A 17,131-nucleotide genomic window follows, 5' to 3' on the forward strand; every position below is an offset into this window, starting at 1 on the left:
CGTTTTAGAACGACGTAGACTTGGACATTTCTTAGATTGAGATGAGGAAATGAGATTTCAGTCCCATCTTGTAATTCCATTTCAGTCAAAAGACGACAAATAAAGTGTGCAAATACTGCAAGATGGCGAGATACAAAGAGCAGTACTAAAAATGGTGCTACGCTAAGAGGAAGGAGAGAAAATGCTAGGCGTTGGCAAATGGCGGCGAATAAGACTGCGTCCCTCTTAACTAACTTACATGAGGTAAGGCGGTGTAATTGACTATCGGTGAAATTGTGTTCCTGAGATGACCTTTCCGTTTGAAAAGGCACAACATTGAGTCCCTGTCACGTAGCGTTCAACACTTTAGAGCTCTACTTTTGACACGGCAATTAGAGACACAATTATCTGTCTATCACCTCCAGAAAGAAATCCAAATGAAATTCGGAGACCTACCATAATTAAAGAACATCATGCCTTCTACTTTCACTTTATTATTCCCTATTTCTTTTCATTTTCTCATTTTTCTTACTGTAGGCCTGCGACGGCGACCATAGGCAGACCAATATGACTGACCGTGTCGTTAAAGTGTCGCATTACTTTTATTCGTGCTTCTTTGAGGCCACCATACATCTGCCAGTCAAGTCCAGACCATGATTTTGACATGAGGCTACATCTTTGAATCTAGATGATGATTCTACAGTGAGTGACCAAGCGGTATGAAATGTCTATACTTCAATTATGATTCATTAATATCATGAAAATTCGCTGGATTCTTTTTTTTTATTCGGCACAAGAACGTACCAAATAACAACATCTAATTCTTGGATTATTAGTTACATTGCAAATCTATTCTTAGTAGGGATTATTCATATTTTAATAAAGTAGAGTCTTGCTATAGTATTAAGGCTTCCATTCTTTCTTTTATCTATATGATTTTTTTCTGAAAGTGGTGACTAAACATGCAATATACGGGTCTTCATTTGGTAAACATGGTGAACACGCAGATAAAATTACAATGTATTCTTATTTTAACCTTTCGGTAACTTGATACATGTTATAGTGTCTGTCGAAATTTCAATATGTATACCATATGATATACAAGTGGCCCCTAATAAACGAGTTGGAATGAGAAAGAAAAAAAGGATATTTAGTATATACAAAACTAATTACAACGAAATTTGTAATTGCTATCATGGTGAAATATCAAATAAAAAAAAATCATACAAATTAAAATTGAATTACTCGACTTAAGCCGGGTTAACTGAAGATAACTATACAATCTAACTTATATAGTTGGTCAATGTTTATATCAATCAATAAATAGAATGTTGCTGTAGGCCCTAATCTTATTTCTTTATGATGAACATATTGAGATGTGCCGATAGATTTCATTGAATGGTATGTTAACCAAAATAACACCTTTTAAACAATCAGTCTATCACAAGCAAGAAGATCGTTGGGTTGTAATGATAAATGGATGAAATTGGTAATCTAGACTTCAAGAATATAATAATATTTTATGTTATTAATACTACTGAATTCCCCGAAACACATTATGCCTGACATTATATAAACATATACACTTTGAAACATGATTATCATACCCATAAAATTCACAAGCAGTCAGTGTGAAACAAAATAAGAGGACTAGAACAATGCTAAATAGCATTCATCAATAATCTAAGAAATGTATTTAATTATTACTTTCAGGGGATGTCTTTGGAAGCAAGATAGTAGACCTATATATAAGCCTATACGATTTTTTTTCTAATTTATCTCTTTTCCAGAAGAGTAACAATGATAAAAATCATATGGAAACAATTCTTCAACAATTCTGAACACAATGTTAACACCAGACAAAAACGGTAACGAAAACGAATTGTTTGGGAACTATTTGGGACAGGGTTATCCGGTTCAGATTCGGTGTGACGAGGATATCCGGGCAACATTTCATTCAAATGAATTCAATTCTTTATTTGATTTCCATTCAAACATAATACAAAGTAATATAAATCGGGTACAATTTTACAGATGAACATTCTTACTCCGTAAATAAAGAGAGTATAAAATCACTCGAATGAATATTGCTTGATAATTGTTCTGGTCATCGTTTTGAATACCAGACATAGAATTGTGAATAGTTCCTTTTTCGAATAGTAAATATAAACAATTCACCCACCCCATCCCCCATGAACCACATTGTAGGACCGGGCCCAGGACCGGGTTCGATATTGGTACTCTTACTGTCACCTGAGCAAGAGTCCGGATACAACTGTCGTTCTGTATTATTCACAGTGAAATCCATCACAATCAAAAGCTCATTAAGATGTTGACTGTGACTTCTTCAGGGCGCAAAGTGTCCTCGCATCATAAACTGAAAACCTAATATTTTCATTTGATTATTTATGTACTACCTACTCTTCCAACTGACTAAGCATTTTAAGGTCTGGTTAACTGTACACTTAGTCAATAGGCTGACGGCAAATATACCGTGTCCGTTACGTGTTGGACTTGCAAACACATTCAGGCGCTGTTAGTCAATTTGAAGACAGATAATTATGCCTGTCACTTGTTTTGGAAGTAAATAGCACGACCAAGAATTTTGCAAACATCATAATGATTTTGGACAACAGCTCGAGTCGGTATGAGACACTTTGCTAACTGATCTAGAATTCTTCAGTAGTACTGATTTCTAAGGCAGAAGAAGATCCGACTCTTACCTATAGCCATCTCAACATACACGCATCCGACCTCAGTGTTCCCATCAAAATATCTGTCGGTGCCTTGAATGACTTTCTAAGGAAATCTAAAAATATGAGGTATGCATTCATTGATTTCATTTACAAATAAATTAACACCCGACAAGAAAAGAAAAAGATGGGTTCCACATCGTTTTCTTCCTGCATTAAACTTTTTAAAATTATTTTTTATAATAAATAAATCCTGGTTTTAAAAGCAGGGCATAGGATCGTGCACCTAATAATTCTTTAAACTAAGAATATGAACGAAATGAAAAAAAATGCAAAGATTCATTTTTACTTTGCAACTGAACGCCCCCCCAAAAAAATCTCTGATGGTGGTAATATTATCCGAATCATTGCATTTGAAACAGATTCAATCCCATACTTACATAACTGCTTAGTTTTTGTTATACAGGTATACGGACTTAAATCGTTTCATGAAGAAAATTATTAAAATGTTGGTAATGTGTTTTATGTAAAAATTTGCATAATAGTTCATTTCCCGAATGTCACCAATAATGATTAAAATTATCTATAGCTCCATATTTTGGCCGTTTCAAATTTGATCGTTGATCTACTCAGCAATATTTTTCACGGCAAAAAGCTTGTCACTGTCTATTACAATACTCGGTAGCAACCACTGACACAGACCTATCTCTCTGCCCTGCAAAAGATCTCTATATATCAAATCACTTTGGATTTGTTACCCCATGTTTTAGGGTGATTTTCTAATGTAATCAACATAATATATGCAGAAGTTGAAACTGTATTCAATATCCATCTACATATTTGGAAGTGTTTCGGATTTGTCAAGTCGATTGTTAATTAAAAACAACAATTTAATGCTACATTCTAGCGAAGTATAATTTTTTGCAATATATCAATTTAAGAAAATGCTAACTTTCATTTTAATTTTCTGTTAATGAAATAGGAATCTTTACAATCATTATTGTTTAATTGTAATAATCTGCATTTGAATATAAGATATTGATGATATTATGTAGACATTAGAATCATAGGGGCATTTTTAGCATCCAGAATCTATTTTCAATGATTTTTGCAGATTTAGTTTGATAGATAAGTAGATGGTAGATTCTTTTTAAAATAGACAACATTGTACACATAATGATCGAAGTGCGCTTCTACAACTTATTAATACTTACAGTATTATACTCTCCTGCTTAATACGCTGTATCGGCTGCACATCATCACTGATTTATGGTTGCTTCAGCTTTTATAACTTTGTACATTTCATTATCTTTGAATGTCTTTGACAGATATATGGTGCTATACAAATGCTGTGTCGGGTCCAGCAAATCATCATCATTATCTGTAATAAATTAAGAAAAAAATCTGCTTCAGATTGATTCGTATTATTCCGTTTCAAGTTTTAAACATACATGTCTATGATTAATATGGTACATATTATTCTTGATAGAATATAAACCTAAGATAGACAGGATTGAAATAATGTAATATTGTTTTTTTAATGCAAACAAGAAATTAACCTCTCAAAATGTTCGAAGATATTAAATTCTTTTCTTGAACCTGTTCTCATAGGAAGCCTTTCATATTTTTAAACATTGTATATTGCGATCTACTTAAGATGGTAAACTACTGCACAGCGGCTCATAGACATCTAACCGTTTGAAATCTTATTTCAAAATAAGTATCCACAAACTAAGTGATCTGACATATTACATATTTTGACTGTCAAAATAGGCGAAAAAAGAAACTTTGGTCTATTTTTCACAGTCAAGTTATTACACCCTATATCAGTGAAAAACAGTATAATATTTTATGCTGCATTTATAAATGCAACCAATTTGTATAAATTAGTTCAAATTTCAATCTCATGATAAATTGCGTCGTCGAATTATACTGCGTCTCACAGTTTTCCCATTTGAACGAGAATCATAACTGCAGACCTGACAGTGTTACCATATCACTACCGGTTTCTAGGATGACCTTGCAGGAAGCACGACCTTTATGAATATGTATGAATGATGACGTGAATTCATACAAAGAGAGCTGTCAATCTTATAACTGACAGGTAGTTGATGATGGATAAAGATAAAGACAGGATGAAGATGGAGACAGAGAGAGAAATAGGAAATAAAAACGGGAGATGAGGGAGGGAAAAGCGATGATGAGAAAGAGAGAGAGAGAGAGAAAAAGCGTCAAACTATATCTAGAAGAAAACCTGGAAATGGTTTTGAAATGTGATCGTGTGACGAAAGGAATTGATTGCGTGTTTCTATTGAGTGGGTTTCTGTTGGGAGAAGGTGTTGTGTACCCATGATGCCTTGTGCTTGTAAGCCCTTAGCATCTAGTGTCGATCATGTAGACCCGACCTTGGGGTTTCTTACCCTACGTCGGCCATGTTTGTTCAAGCTCTCATTCGTCGTCCCCTTGGCCCCAATCGAACGACCTTGGAGCTTGATTGCCAAGGTGAACAACTACCCCCCCCCCGCCACCGTCACTTCAAACTCTCTCACTTTATTCCCTTGCTTACATTTCTCTTTATCTCTCTGCATGCTCTTATGTTCCTTCCTCTTACTTATCCGTCCCCCTTTTCTCTCTTCTGTTTACCCCTCTCCTTCTCCCCCTCTCTTTCAGGTGCAGCGAAAACGGGGGGGGGGGGGGGCTTCAGTGCCCTCACCGCTTTTTTCCCGAAACTTAGTACGAAAATGTAAAAATGACCATCTGATTGTGATTCTTGCATCGTCAGTTCCCTCCCCCTCACACACTTTCAAAACCGTTCCACATCCCCATCCCCATCTCTCTCTCCCTCTCATAGTATATGCCACAATGCGTTTTTTATTCTCGAATCATGTCATACTCGCTTATAACGTAATACCGGTACCTTCAATACTTGACTTCATTTCCCCTCGATAATCTTCTTTAACTCTTCCTTTTGCATTCTTCATGCATGTATACCTTATACACAACTTTCTTCTCTAATGTTTCTATTTCACGTTTTATTTCGCTATATATCTGAGCCAACGTTACAAATTTCCCTCTCTCACCATTCTCTATCTTTCTCACCGTCTGTCTCTAACATTCCCTTTAAATTTGATTTAGTTTTCCTTCATTTAGCTACCATATTCTTTTCTTCAGTCTTAATTCATCCTTCTCATTCTTTCCCAACTCTTCACTCATTCTTTTTTTTCAAGAGAGAAAGATTTGAGAAAGAGGTTGGGTAGCATCGAAAGCCATGCACTCCCAACCATCTCGGGATTTCTCTGAACATGGAGTCAAGCCTCGAAATAAAAGGCCAGGCGTGCTCTAAGCGCGTCCGATCAACGGTTCCACACCATCCCCCAAATCCCAAGCCAAATGGCCACGGTCTAAAACTCCATACAAGACGGATTGAAATAAGAGACCCCCCCTCTTCTCCCCTCCATCCGATTTTGGTGGAAAAAACAGTTTGGGCTTGAATATCGTCTTGGTGTAATTTTCTCCTTTATACATTTTCAATTTGAGTAGCAGACCATAATAAAGGATAGAGGTAAAATTACACGAGCAGACGGCGCCTGTTTCTTTTACCTTGACTCAGTAGGTTTAATCAAACCCTTCTCATATTTCCACTTTTCAAGGACAGCATTCGACCTTACCAAACAAAACAAATGAAGGATGAATAAAAAGGGAAGGAATGAAGTAAAAAGAAAGAAAGAAGAATAGATAGATAGATACTTTGTATCACATAATTACGTTTATTACAGTATCCTGTATTTTGATAATAATTGTACTATTCGGTTTTCAAAAACTAATTTTCTTATATTTTGGTAAATTTTATCATTTCGTTATCTTAATCATTATTGCTCAGATAGTATTTTTTCCTTAAAGTTAATTTGTCTTTGTCAAAACTAGAACTATGGAGACATTCATAAAACAATATTATTTTTTAACAAAGTATTAGTGGATTTTTTTTGTCAATGACAGATAACAATTCTTATGATTATAAAACAAAGGATCATGACTTGTACACCATATAATATCAAATTGCAGAGGTAAAATGGTGGACGCAAAAAATGACAAAGGTAAAAATGGTAGATGTAATAAAATCATTGGTATACCGATATATGGTTTCCTCACAGCAATTAATTTTCCAACTGTCCCTGCCGGGTTCACCTTTTTCCTTCTTCATTTTTTCCTCAACAATTCGCATCTGTAACATTATTATTACATGAAAGCTTAATCACTACAAGAAAGTCGTGACATATTCTAGCGAAATATCATTGACAGGACACCGTAAGAAGAAGGCGGGGTAAATGCTGGCAAACGAGACGCCCGATATACCCGTGGCGTCAGTACCACAGATTGAAATGTCTATGTTGTACTCACTCGAATCAACTCAATTATAACAAAATCCTTACAAAAGTACAGTGACTAAAGTAAACATCCAGTATAAAACTTAGTTTCAAATAAAAGGTAGTGTCTGTGTAAATCATGTAGATGCGAATCTCTTATCATTATATTAGAAGAAGTTCACGCCAATCCCAAAGCTTCGATGGCTATTGAAGACTTACTTTGTTGTGATCATACTGACATTCAGTATGATTATAACATTTGACTTCTGATGAATTAAAAGTTGAATGAAATAAGGTGGGGGATATTCATACTCGAAAGTTTTTATACACATTCGCATCCTCCCATCAAGGATGGTTTAAATCAGATAAAGCATATCTAAAAATTATCTCCTACGATAAAAATGATGATATAAATGAACAGTTATTTTGTAATAAATCGTGTGATCAAATCTAGTGTCCATTTTAGTCAAGCTCTTAAAAAAAGAACCACAAAAAGACAGATGAGATTTGTTTTTGTATTCAGCTCGATTGTATTGAATTTTGAAATAAACAGATACTTAAAATTGATATCACTTATGTATCAGCATCTGAACTTAACTCACATTTGATAAATATAAATGCATATGTTGTGTTTGCCCCGTGTCATGTATTTTTGTAGACTTTGCTTTGGAAACATGAGGATGAAGTAAAGTGGTACTTAATCTTTCCATCAGGATTATGTTTCATGTAGCTATTTGTAAGTTTACTCGTAAGATTAAAAAGAATAGTTCATTTGGGTGCTAATTCAGGTGTTCCAATCAGTGTAATTTTTATCATCCATATCATCTGAAGTTTAAATCCATTCTTCGAATATTAAAATTAACGTTATTAACATGCATCTGAATGTAAAATTGATAAGTTTGCTTAGTCTAAAATGAAATTTACTTTATCTTTGTTAAAACTGGGGAAAGCGATTAAAAATCTCAATCATTTTTCTTCAGAAGGGGCCATAAAGATATGTTAAACTTATGGACAGATTTATGAAACGCCATGTCATATTAATCTAAGATAATTAGCCATAAAAAAATTATACGTATGTGTGGATATGAAAAGTAAGTCATGTCTCAAATTGATTTTGTTTACTTTAATTTTTTTGCATCCCTCTCTTTCAATCTTTAATTATTTCATTTGTGTCTCAGATAGCTTGATTATGAAATCTGAGATAGTTCGTAAAAAAAAACAATAAAAGTAGCATAAATCGTTTTTAAAAAAAATAGGCCAATAGTATAGCACTGATTGAGATCAAATGTTTTAGAATCTTTCAGTAGTTGAGAACACTGCAACATAGAAACAGACTTCCTGATTTTTTAAAAAAAGATCTTCATGACTGTAAACTAGGTTTCACCATCCAGCAGCCGTACGAGTTTCATTGCATTCAATGGCAATATTTGACCACTCTTGATTTGGGCAATCCAAATGGTCCTCCACGAAAGCCTAAAAGGGACCGACATTGACCATTATGGGTCGGTAATAACTTTGATTCGGGTAACCCTATCCATTGGGACTAGAAATATGTGAATCTTATAGACAAAATACTTCAGTATTGTACCCAGTGATATAATTATAATGAATACAAAGTGTCGTGGCTGGATCCTTCAAATCAACCGATCATTACGATTCACCTCGTTCGACTTAAATCCGAATCGGAGCAACGAATATCGAGTAAGTTTATGATTACTTGTGTAACCTAGAAAATGTCGAGGAGCTCTCCACTCCCATATTGGGGTAGTTCAACATGTTCGTTGAGATCGGGAATAACTACATGTTTTTTGTGTGGAACTGGTTATATTGCCAAGTCATGATTGAGAATTGAACCCACTCACCCCTCAAACCTGTTTACAATAGAAATTAACAGACAGAGCGTTGGGTCAACATCCATAGGTATTGCCCATTCTTCCCAATCTCCAAATTTAAATTACTCCATTTTAGAGCGGGGGCACGAATAGCCACAAAATGAGTAAATACAATTCATTCCGATTGCAGAATTTCAAATTGACTGATATAAGCATTTCATAGAACTATTTTACATGTATCAATATTTCAAGGGGTCATTGGTAAAAAAATGAGTGAGAAGCGTCATCTATCTTAATAACGAGGCAATATCTGGCTGGTATATTTCAATGATATTAATGTTCGCTACTCAAAATTAATATTTAGAAAAAGAAACAGATCTCTCATATTTTGAGATATCCGCAAGGGTGTCTTGTGGGTATAACAAGCACCTTTTGCATCAATCGTGGGCCAGCTCTGACGGCTCACCCTTCTACGCTATTGGCGGTTTTCGAAATGGTATCTAGTTTGATTGTTTATCAGAATAATCTTTCTAGAGTTATTACTTCTTTACTTTGATCTCTTTGCCCCTTTCCCTTCATGTTTTCCGTTGTGTTGTGGGGGGAAGGGGGGGGGGGGTCCCAGAAAATGGAGCCGGAGACTTACCCCGCGCCCTCAACGCTTTTATACAAGAGTATAACAGAAACCAAAATAATATGGAAACTCAATGCAGTTACTGCAGTGTAATCAAAGTAAATTTACGTCGCCATTATCAATTACTAGTATTTGAATTTTGTTGTTTTGTAGCTGAGAATACATGTTAAACGTTTTTAAATTGTAAGAACCAACTACAATGCATCTTTAGAAAACTAGAACGGTTGATCAAAATGTAAGGCTTGGCTTTTGGAGTTAAAGGAGAAGTTCACACTGAAGAAGAATTTGTTGTCAAAATAGCAAAAATCATTTAAAAATATTGGTGAAGGTTTGAGGAAAATCCATGAAAGATTAAAGAAATAATTAGAATTCTAAATTTTTGATATGTGACGTCATAAACGAGCAGCTGTCCCATGTTATGTATTATAAAATGCATAAATTTCTTTTTTTTTCATAGAGGGTTGTGCAGTTGTGACAGTTATGTTTGTTTTCTTTTTTTAGAAACGGGTGTGAAATGATTTGTCTATCAATATACTAAATGTACAGAAAAAAACTTTTTAAATTTTCTGACAAAATGACATTTTATTGATTTTTTCACCATTTGATATACTAGTATATGGGAAAGCTGCTCGCATATTACGTCACATATCGCATAATCAAAATTGTAATAACTTTTTTTTTTATTATTTGATGTATTTTTCTCAAACATTCAGCAAAATATTTTCCCCTATCTTTTCAATATTAAAATTGTCAGGGATAGCTTCCCCTTTAATATTGTGCCTTGCTATGATGAAAACTTATAAAATTCTGATTACACTCCATCACTAAAACAAAGCGATACTTTTAATTCATATACATGTACATGTACGTCCTTTCCAATGCTGCAAACGATTCGTGAATTTTCTGTAATAGGTTTGGTTATTTTCCTGTGTGTTTCATTGGGTGTTGAAACACGTACTTGTTATGCTCATTATCACTCACTAAAGTGTCATAAAACCATACCGGAGCTTCTCATCTAAGATCTATTCGCTTTCAGAACATGAGGGCTTAATTTGAGAAAAGTGGCAATTTTTGGATGGCTACGTAAACGTTGAGACTGTTTGAACAGGATATGAGCATCCTTGTCGAGTCTTTTCGGTCCAAGGTCTCCACGTCAAGCAGTGGCGACCACCCTCACCTAGCCCTCATATAGACTACTGTTTCGATATGGGGATCCATTTAGAGATGCTTAAGATTTTAATAATATTCCCATTTTTTCCTCCTAGTAAAAAGTACATAGGGAACTTTTAATAAGTTTAGAGGTAAAGCGATAAATATATAGAAAAGAGGAGAGAAAGGGAGCAGGGGGGGGGGGGGGTGAAAGAACAAGGACTGTGTGTGAGGGTGTTTGTGGGTGAATATGGTGGGAGGGAGGGTGTGTGTGTTTATGTGTAAGGCTAGGAATGGCGAGTCAGTTGAATTCTTAAATTTTACTCGAATAAAATTATGATAAATTTCCCAAAACATATAAATTTGTTTGGTCAAACAAAAGAAAACACACAAGCCGCTCACGCACCCACACTCTCTCTCTCACGCACACACACACCCATGCGCGCACACACAGAGTCAGACAGACCACATGTTCATGATAAATTTAATATATATCATGGATTTTAAATTACATCATAGGACTCAGTGACAAAGCTATTTGGACTCCACCATGGTCAGTGGTCAGGGGCAAACATGGTATTATGTTGGCTTTTAGGCCATATTAACAGTAGTCACAACCATTGCAGGATTTCCCTTGCTTTACCTGTGCCCAAGCAAAAAAAAAAAATTTGTACATAATACATTTAGATAAAAGTAATATGACATTGTTATGAGTTAACGAGAAAACCTAAGAACATATGTGTTATGTATAGAATTGAAGTGATAGGTTCCCAACAAAGTAAGTGAAATGAATGCAATGTCACTAAATTGCAACTTAACTGAACAGTTGTCAAAATTGTATTTTGCAGGGAAATAATATGGAGTTAGTAATTATATAATATATGAAGTAATTGTCAGAAAAAATATGTGAGAATTCCGTGTCCATTATACAGTGTATCAGAAATTCTGTCATAAAATAACTCATGTAAATATAATGAATTGATAAAGTACTTTAAAACAAATTTTATGGTTTAAGAAGCTAACAAACGAAGAATAGAGGAATCGGAAAGTAGTTTCTCTATCAATGTTTACGATATTATGATTATTAATCCGAAATATTTCTCAATACCTGTTTTGTTGTAAGCATTTTATTTGTATTTTTGTATATTATTAAACAGATGTGAAATAAAACGAAACTGAAACAGAAAATGAAATGACAAAACAAAAACAAAACAAGTACCATTGATTTAGAATTTTAATTCCATGTCAGTGAATTTTACACTGTGAGTCAATCTTCTCAAATTGAAGAGGTATATTGTCTGATCAACATCTCTTTCAATTGACAAATTACTCAAACATCTTTTTGAATATCATGAATATAAGATAATTTTTTTTGCAAGAAACATTCCATATTTTGATAGAAACTATATTAAGTGACCTTCTGACAAAATTCTTCTTATATGGATAGATAGTTTAGAGTGTATCAAAAGTGGCATAATTCGTAGATACATACAAACCACCCGAAATGTTTTTTTTAGGGGTCAGATGGCGTCTCTATCCGCATTATTCATTCTAGCATCAGAAAGTAGGTTTCCGGTCAGATTTTTATACTGGACAGCGCCATCACATCAAGTATACATGCAGTCAAACTGTATGAGCTGTCTTCACGTTTCACTGTAGCGAAGTATTGCCTAGGCCCTATTATTATAGAAAAGGTTCAAACAGAAACTCCGATTCAGTGCTTTCATCCTGCATGATTATCATGGGTTAATTCAACCTCGAAAGATTATAGATAATTAGCTATGAACAATTTTATATGATTATCATAAAGGATATAGACGGTTTGCAAAGGAGGGAACCGATTTACACATACTATTCATTTTATATTCTGTTACATGATATCAAAGAATTCTTTTTGCATTACAAGCATGAAAATGATCCCTCTGGAATTACATTGAATTTTCATTGCTGTAAGTATAATGTGATTCAATAAAGAATTTCGTTCCTGTCAAATCTACAAAAAATAATGAAAAAATGAGTGTGATAGAGGTGCACGATTCTCTCATTTACTCTTATCTGTCTTGAGAAAAATCAACGAAAATTAGTGTGTTAGGTCTTATTCTAATCAAATGATTAGCGTTATGCTTGTTCGATCTATTAATTATTTAGCCAAATCAACATGTTGTCAAATTAGACTTGACCTATCATTGCAAATACATAAAAAATGTATAAGACTATAAACAAATAAACATGTACTTCTTTGTCATTAAGTAATGTCATTCCCAACCAATGTTACAGCATAATCCCAAAATAAAGGTTGAATTAATATTTTTCACAGTTTCTTCTTCTGATTTAGCTGTAGTATTATATTTTAGATATATAGCATTTGCAACAGTTATCTTTGGCTATATCGTATTAAAAAAGTTAAGTATTTTTGTTCTATCACATATTGCATATAGGGTTTGATTTTTCAGAATTTCTTTTATTGGAACTGAAATATTAAGAAATACATCTCTTAACAAACTATGAAAATAATGTTTTATTACAGAAGAGCCACGGAAAATTTCCTCTTCACCATGTTGCATATTCATATACATTTGCATTTAAACGTATCCTATACTAGAACAATAAAATTACATTTATAGGAACTATCTTCATAAGTAATATACGACTGATAGCATACTTGTTTTTTGAAATCTTATTCATTATATCCAATCATTTTCAACTATTAAGATAAAATTAAAAACGTGGGAGACTCATCCTTCCCTTAATAATGAAAACCATAAACACTAGTGATTATTTTTAAAGAATTACAGGTTAAGTGATTTCATCCAGCCAAACGAAAACAGTAATATTGCTTAAGGTGAAGTAGATTACATAGCAAAATAACAAATATCTTTAAATTGAATTAATATTTATTTCCCCTAGAATTAATCCTTTTTGTTAAGTCACGAATATTCACTGGAGCTGAAACGCGGAAATGAAAACCCGACAAATGTTTTCGCCCTCGTTTTATAGTCTTTCTTTTCTTTTCAGCCACAAGAGTATTAGGTCCTCCGTTGGTTGATTGTGCTCATTGTTCTCAAATAAATTGCTATGGGAATTAAAAAAATACTGTTAATTGTGAAATAATTTCACGCCGAGGTAGTTCCACCAATGCATGAGAAGGAATACTATTTTAGTGAGCATTGGCGCTATATTGCAGATGCTGGAGCTAGGTGGTATACATTACACGGAGAGTTAGCTGCGTTGAAGCCTGCAGACACCTTAAACGATTGGGGAACAAAAGAGCGGCAATAGGGCGTTAACGAATTTTTGGTAATTGGGGTAAAAAAATCGACATAGGTGAGAGACGGAGAGAGTGCAGTGTTTGATCTAAGGCATAAACGAATTTTTGATGGATTAGATGAAATCGGAGAAGTCCGCTCGAAGGTCAGACTCAATTTGAACGGTTTAATCATCTGACCACTTTCCCTATTTTGACGGTGAACTTGAATTCATAAAAAAATAAAAATTCCTATTTGTAAATGGCTGAGTGACTATGCAAAAAGTGCGCCAGATGTGTAAAAGTTCATTTTGATGAAAATGGGAGCATTTTTAACTTCCTCTGAAAACGCCCAATTGAGTCATTTTCTTTCTTATATCTTTTTGTCAACATACGAGATTCATAATCAGACATTAAATCATTTCTGTAAAATCACAAAAACCTGTTATCATCAGTTATGAAAGTTTCATACTATTAATTGATGTTTTAAAATCATGATCATGAAAATGTAGACTTTTGGTCCATTCTCCGATAAAATGATCGCAGATAAACAATAAACAATTTGTATTTTATCAGTTGAAAATGTGTTTTTTGTGTGTTAATGCTTAAAAAGATTTAATTGGAAAATATGCAAAAAATATACTTATTCGTTTCAGTACATTAAACCATATTTTTGAATTTCTAACTCATATCAATACGACGCTGTATTTATTAATTCCTTAGCTGTAACAAGAGTCTTGATTTATCTCCTTCTCAACGCCCTGCAATAGTAAAATACTTTTAATTATTAGCATCTTTAATTTCTGCTATCGTAATGGCCATGGAAATGTTATCAGTCTAGGCAACAAATATTTGAACAACGAGAACTGATTAAACACTTATTATATCAAAACTATTAAAAAGTACCGGTATTAAATGAATATGTTATCAATTCAAGTCATCAGTCTACCTATTGTTAATGAACTATCTTTTCCCTCATGTCTTGTATTTCCTTTGCACAGATTGGAATTGGCGTCGCGACATTCTTCTGGAGGCACGCGGAATTCGAGCGAGTGGCGGCCTTCGACGGAGCGGTTAGCTTCGGGCTCAATCTTGTCAAGCAAACGGTAGATAGACTACTAGTATACACTTCATGGTTGGAATCTTTGTCATATTCTCCTCCAAACGATAGTTAACAATATCGAATTCCGTGGATTCTAAAAGTAATTTGCTTATTTAATTTTCAGTATACTTATTCACGAAGTGTCCTAAAAATTAATTCGTTCTTTAATGATAAATACTCCAAAGTTCTTGAAACAAAAAGATTTTTAAAAAAGAAAGAAATGTGCAAGGCGAAAAAAGATGAAGATAAAATAAAAGTTTAACAATTTTAAATGAACAGGATGATAGTATTGAATATTGACTGAAGAATGAAATAATATATGACACTAAAAACGATAATGAAATTAAAAAGGGGAAAAATTCAAAAGCGGTTTTAAGGTAAGTAAATTTCCTCTTATCATGAATATGATTGTTAATTAACCTATACCAATAAAGTATTTTATTATACTAAAATGTTGACGCCCTACGTTAGGAGTTTGTTATCTAAGTCTTCTTGAGGAATTATATATGTGGTTGCTATAAATACAGAGTCGTACAAATTGATTGAAAAAATTACACCTTCCTGATATACAATTAATTTGATTTGAATCAGTGATATAATTCAAGAGTAAACTGTTTGGGACATCAGATCTTTAAAGTTGAAATATTCTTGAAATAATTATTTTTCATTTCGTATATGTATTTTCTACCAAAATACAAATTATTGTTCGATACATATTACAATCATGATAATGGATCAGTGTTCTATTAGTGGAACTTTTTGTGATACCTGTACAAACATGTAAAAATGATAAATGCAAGGGTAACACCGTTCTCTAACTAACTTGTATCTTATAACATGTATAGTGTTCTATGAATATCACATTCTCACAACACTATGCAAAACTTAAATATTTCGTTGCAAAAATGCCCCTTTTGCATAAAAACATTGATGGAAACTTACCATATTTCATGTTCTTGAGTTTGATTTACGGTTGGATCTCTCTTTGGTTATCGAATGATTTTGTATTCTATGGATTATTATGCAAAAATATATTATACTGGAATATAATAAATAAATCGTCTCATTTAAAAAAAACTGTCATTAAAAGACATTATACAGAATGTTACATAGTGAGAAATCACTTGAAATATATACAAAAATATATATATATATACATGTGGTTAAAAATTTTAATACATCATGATATCTGGATAGAGCACATTATGTTATATTTGTCTCAATTCCCGAATGCAGAAATTAACGAAAATTAAAACCGATATAACATTGATGTTGATGATATGTACATATGTTCATGCTAGGTAAGAGTTATATGAGTTATAAGAGTTATGTTTTATTCGCATACTAATAAACTGTTGATATAAACACCGTCAAATGTTGTAAGTTTCTTCTTATTTTTTTTCAGTATTTCATACATTAGATATGATTTGCTTTTGGATTTCGCGCCTCGAATACTGCGAAATTGTACTAAAACAGATTACAAGGAATGAATCTTTGATATAACGCAGTAAATAATGTACAGACCAATTTAATATGAATCTCTGACTCCTCGAATTAAACAAGCTTTGGGGAAAATACTTCATTTATCCCTTTTTTTACAGGCGAAGACGAATATTTTCAAAAAAGGAACGATTATTCACAACGTCATTAATTTCAAACGAGAGCTTTATCACATCAAGTCGTGACAAAAATTCCCTTTCACGCCAAGATGAATGTCTACACGACATCCCAGTTCCACGACATTATTAATTAACATAAAATATGCGACAAATTCTGGATTTAGTGTTTACTAACCCAACAAACTTCTCTCGTTGAATTTATAAATTTACCCAGTCCACTAGGCAAACTAATGCATACAGTCAGACGACAGCCTACTATTTTATCCAAGCTTTCCATCCGCGCGAAATATATATATGTTTTTGGCGCCCAGGTATATGCAAAAAGGAGGAGGCAATTGTCATGTATGTCAACGAAGCTGAGAGATAGAAAGGAGTGACAGAATCAGAAGGAAAGTGAGAGAGTGGAGAAGAGGAGAGAGAGAGAGAGTTGTATTTGCATCATTGCCAAATAAAATAATGATAGAATGATGCGGAGTGAAGGGGGGGGGGGGGGGGTGCTGCTCTTGCCTAAATAAATC

General features: G+C 33.6%; 1 long non-coding RNA gene across 2 annotated transcripts in view; it reads left to right on the top strand.

The window, feature by feature from the left end:
• Window positions 1–15,197, top strand: part of LOC121419319 — a 28,528-nt gene extending 13,331 nt beyond the window's left edge. Inside the window, exons 2-4 of one of the 2 annotated variants that reach the window (XR_005970579.1) lie at window positions 517–696; window positions 2,278–2,801; window positions 14,894–15,197. This is a non-coding gene — a long non-coding RNA (uncharacterized LOC121419319). The remainder of the gene's footprint in view (window positions 1–516; window positions 697–2,277; window positions 2,802–14,893) is intronic. The other variant, XR_005970578.1, reaches the window with a different exon arrangement.
• Window positions 15,198–17,131: the final 1,934 nt, after the last annotated feature.

Source organism: Lytechinus variegatus, chromosome 7, assembly GCF_018143015.1.
Source record: "Lytechinus variegatus isolate NC3 chromosome 7, Lvar_3.0, whole genome shotgun sequence".
Taxonomy (NCBI): Eukaryota; Metazoa; Echinodermata; class Echinoidea; order Temnopleuroida; family Toxopneustidae; genus Lytechinus; species Lytechinus variegatus.